At 39.2% G+C, this 5,184-nt stretch overlaps 1 pseudogene across 1 annotated transcript; it reads left to right on the plus strand.

The window, feature by feature from the left end:
* The first annotated feature begins 491 nt into the window (after positions 1 to 491).
* LOC309843745 (cytochrome c pseudogene) lies at positions 492 to 804 on the plus strand (annotated as a pseudogene). The gene has a single exon. The product of its transcript is annotated as a cytochrome c pseudogene (transcript).
* Positions 805 to 5,184: the final 4,380 nt, after the last annotated feature.

Raw genomic sequence — 5,184 nt, forward strand, 5'->3', positions numbered from 1 at the left:
ATTTCATTTAGTGGAAATATCCTTTTCATCATCTGACAAAGGAGGGTATAGCAATTTCCATGAACACTGGCCACAAATAAACCAGGAATTATGTGTCTAGCTTGCTTCTTAACTGGCAGTGTAACCTTAGGCAATTTGTTTAATTTATCTTAGACCCATTTGTTTTAATCTCTAAAAAAAGAAAGATGATAACTGTATATATCATAAACTTATTGGGGATCTTATCTGAAATAATGTATATAAAGCACCTGGCACGATTACTGGCACATATACAATTTTAATAAATGAAAGAGCAACATCACTTTCCTGACTAACATAAAATGTTTCTGAGGAATAGGTTTTACTTTGTGCTTTACTCCATTTGCAAATCCTTTCCATCCTCTGATTGTGTAACCGCATGGATACAAAATAGCTACTGAAGAGCACAGGATGTCCCATTGGCTTGCAAGTGGGCGCCTTCATTTCTTATGCAACAGAAGAACAATGTAAAAATGGGTGATGTTGAGAAGGGCAAGAATATTTTTGTTCAAAAGTGTGCCCAATGCCAAACTGTGGAAAAGGGAGGCAAGCACAAGACTGGGCCAGATCTTCATGTTTATCTAGGAAAAAGGTCAGGCCCCTGGATTTCCTTACATGGATGCCAACAAGAATAAAGGCATCATGTGGGGAAAGGGCCTACTACTGGAGTATTTGGAGAATCCCAAGAAGTATATCCCTGGAGCAAAAATGATCTCCACTGGCACTAAGAAGACAGGGTAAAGAGCAGATCTGATACCTTATCTCAAAAAAGCTACGAAGGAGTAATGGTTGGCCATTGCCTTATTTATTACAAAACAAAAATGTCTCATGACTTTTTATTTTTTATGTGTACCATATTTAAATTGATCACATACACCAGAATTCAGTTCTTGAATGCCTGATAGAATATTTCGTTTGGACAGTCCTGATTTAAATAAGATTGGTTTGTGGTTAAATGACTATGATCAGCTTTTTGAACGTTGATAGTAAATTTGGTTCAGCAAGTGCTGTTACTGTTTTTGCCTTCTAAAAATATGATTGGAATTGATTAATCATGTTCAGCTTTTCACAGAGATGGTAAATGCCATCTCTAAACTTATAGGAGATTGGTTTTATATTTAGATTTATACAGCTGGCTATATTAATATATTTAAATACTGAGGAAATCCCTTCACTGTCTCAGAACAAGACTCAGCTGTATTTCAAGTTGTGCTTGTTAGCCTGTTATAGGCAAGGGCTTAAGATAAGCTGGCAGTGTCCACTTTATTTTTTGGTTTTAACAGTGCCAATTTAATTAAAATTTCCTTTATCTAAAATGTTGCCTTTTGCTTAATTAAAGGCATTTTAGTGTGGTTTATGTATAATGTGAAATAAAAAATATATATTTAACCCTTCTCAAAACAAATAGTTACAAAAAGGTAAATGAACTTCTCAAACATAAGCTTTTCACAAACTATCCTCCAAATTGGTCTGAAGATGTGTCTTCCAAGGCTAACAGGGATGCAGGCTTAGGGGTTCAGCTGCACCTTCTGGATTCTCCTGCAATAGGCTCAAGTAAATGAGGTTTGATTCACATTTCCGGGCCTTATCATTCCTGTGCCAATAGACTGATTTTGTGTATTAGCAGGAGTTATTATGGCCAGTATCTGAGTTAATGGACAACTGATGATGTCTTATCCTGGGGTCCCTTTGTCACTTTGTCACATTGAAGCACAGAACTGTCTATAATAATTTTCAAATACAGTGAAGGTGCACACACAAAATTGTTTGACACTGTATTCAAGGTAAGTCAGAAGGAAACAGTTAACAAAATCAAAAGACAACTGACAGAATGGGAGAAGATATTTGCAAACAACATATCAGATAAAGGACTAGTGTCCAGAATCTATAAAGAACTTAACAAACTCAAGACCCAAAGAACAAATAATCCAATCAAGAAATGGGCAGAGGACATGAACAGACATTTCTGCAAAGAAGACATCCAGATGGCCAACAGACACATGAAAAAGTGCTCCATATCACTCATCATCAGGGAAATACAAATCAAAACCACAATGAGATATCACCTCACACCAGTCAGAATGGCTAAAATCAACAAGACAGGAAATGACAGATGCTGGCGAGGATGAGGAGAAAGGGGAACCCTCCTACACTGTTGGTGGGAATGCAAGCTGGTGCAGCCACTCTGAAAAACAGCATGGAGGTTCCTCAAAATGTTGAAAATAGAACTGCCCTATGACCCAGCAATTGCACTATTGGGTATTTACCCTAAAGATACAAATGTAGTGATCCAAAGGGGCACATGCACCCGAATGTTTATAGCAGCAATGTCCACAATAGCCAAACTATGGAAAGAACCTAGATGTCCATCCACAGATGAATGGATCAAGAAGATGTGGTATATATACACAATGGAATACTATGCAGCCATCAAAAGAAATGAAATCTTGCCATTTGCGACAACATGGATGGAACTAGAGCGTATCATGCTTAGCGAAATAAGTCAAGCAGAGAAAGACAACTATCATATGATCTCCCTGATATGAGGAAGTGGCGATGCAACATGGAGGCTTAAGGGGGTAGGAGAAGAATAAATGAAACAAGATGGGATTGGGAGGGAGACAAACCATAAGTGACTCTTAATCTCACAAAACAAACTGAGGGTTGCTGGGGGGAGGGGGTTTGGGAGAAGGGGGTGGGATTATGGACATTGGGGAGGGTATGTGCTTTGGTGAGTGCTGTGAAGTGTGTAAACCTGGTGATTCACAGACCTGTACCCCTGGGGATAAAAATATATGTTTATAAAAAATAAAAAATTAATTAAAAAAAAGAAGTTCATTTAGTTCCCTTAATCATATTTTCAATCCACAAAAACATGCTGATCAACCTTTGTGAAGTCATCATCATGTTCAAACAGAGCAAATGAAATAGAAAACTAACAAATACAGACTTCCTTCAGTGAGCATGAGTCACAGAGAGAAGCATTTTTATACCCTTCATATCAACTGATCCTAAAAATATTGGTCCCCTTTTAGAGATTAGAAAATTATGTTTGACAAGCGAGGGCCTTACCTATGACCACACGCAAGAGTACAAAGGCATGATCCCAGCCCTGGAAGAAATTCTTGCCTGGAGACTAATAAATATTACAGGAGTCTTTAAAAAGGATCAGTTTGTATGAAGAATAGACTCAATCTCCAGAAGGTCAACTCTCAAGGTCCACTGACGACAATCACAAAACAGCCAGCAGCCGACCAATCCCCACTACCTCAGCATGCACCCCAGCATACACTCCACCTTTGCAACAAGCTTGTCTGTACCAGGAGGAAAGGTCAGCCCAATATTTATGATTCTTTGGCAGTCTTGCTCTCCAAAGGCCTCCACATGCCATTTACAGAGCTTTTTCCCTCCTTCTTGGTGTTCCTTGTTCTGTTAGTGGTATTGACTTGCTAGAGTGACCGATTTCCAATGTTCTCTTAAAAATTTCTGCTTTGAGTGTAAAAATCATCCCTTTCACCCCATTCCTTTCACCCTATTACTTTCACCCCAGCACAAGCAGACTGCCTGGCATCCAGCCTCACCTCCTTCACATCACTCTTTGATCCCACTATTCACTGTTCACCATAGCAATGTAAATGCTATCTGACTTCTTGCTCATCCCATGCCTTTTCTGGAATCTGGACTATTCATGTTGTTCTTCTTGGGAGACCCTTTCTTTGTCATCTAGCAACTGCCTCTACATGTCTCTTCCTGAACATCCCAGCAAGTTCTTCCCCAAAAGAAGCTTACTGTATTGAATGCTTTCCTTTTGTCCTTATAAGATACTTGGTGCTTATCTTCACCACAGAAATGCTGACATCACGCTACAATGATCTATCTCTCTGTCTCTACTTCTTCTATATTCTGAATTCCTTGACAATAGGAATTATATCTATTACATCTATCTATCTATCTATCTATCTATCTATCTATCTATCTATCTATCTCTATCAACCTGTTATTCCCCTGATTCCTAGCATAATGTATAGAATTAAATACTAGTAGCTATGGTTCAGCTCAGTGTTTGTGAAATGATTTGGACTTCTACATCAATGGATGTGATTTATTTTAATTGTTATGTATTGGGAAAAATATCTTTTATCCATGTCTTATTATGTTGTCTATTTTTTATTTAGTAATGATGATAATTTCCTTTTTAATAAATATATTAAATTATTAATATTAAGCTCTCTAAAGCAGAAATTTTGGTAAGGTCTGTGAGAGACACATTTTAGAGCAAAGAGTCCATTTAGAAGCTTGTAGCATCCTGTATCAAAAGCTCTGCTTTGCTCAGAAGCAGCCTGCTTCCAAGAAAGAGTAGGGCAGATATCTGGAGGATTGCAACAAAATAAAATTTTAAATTAGATTTGAGCTCAGGTCCCTTCAGCTGGAAGTGGAAATTATAGCGCTGACACAGGGCATGGTCACTCAGTGATCTAAGTCATGAATCTGCACACCACTGAGCTTACACTGGTTTTAGATTCTCTGTGGAAGCAAGGTTTAGGACACTCCAGTTAAGTATGGGGGCACGTTGCAACTGCCCCTCTTCTTTCAAGTCAAGGTTGTCTTTATATTGGGGGAATGCAAAATCTTAGATCAAAATTTGACTAATATTCTTCATTTTCCCATGAAGAAAAAGTCAAATATGGGAGTCCCACAAAATTCTTTGGGAAAAAAAGCCTTTGGGAGAAAAGCTGAAGCTGAACGTGAGCCTAAAGAAGCTTCAAATTGCATGCCCTTTGCCTCATGTGCACCGAAGCCCACCTCCCTTGTGGCCATCAAACCAAAGACCAGGGCACGTCGCCTGGTGGGCTGGAGCACTTCCACGGGAGCAGGTTCAAGTGCAAAGAGGAATAACCTCTCTTGAGGAACCCAGAAGAGCACACGCAACAGCCAACTGCAGGGGAAATGGTGTGGGGAGAAAGTTAGGGACACTGGAGAGCCACAGGTGAGGGGGATAGAATTTTTGTTCCTGCAAAAGGGACAGGTATGGTCCACAAACTGCACTACTCTCCTGTCATGACTTTGAGGATTCCAGGTGCTGTGGACTTTTACTTACAAAAGTGGAAAGCACTCCAAGGTCAACTTGATGGCTCAGTTCGTTAAGCATTTGCCTTGGGCTCAAGT

Source organism: Mustela nivalis, assembly GCF_964662115.1.
Source record: "Mustela nivalis genome assembly, chromosome: 11".
Classification (NCBI taxonomy): Eukaryota; Metazoa; Chordata; class Mammalia; order Carnivora; family Mustelidae; genus Mustela; species Mustela nivalis.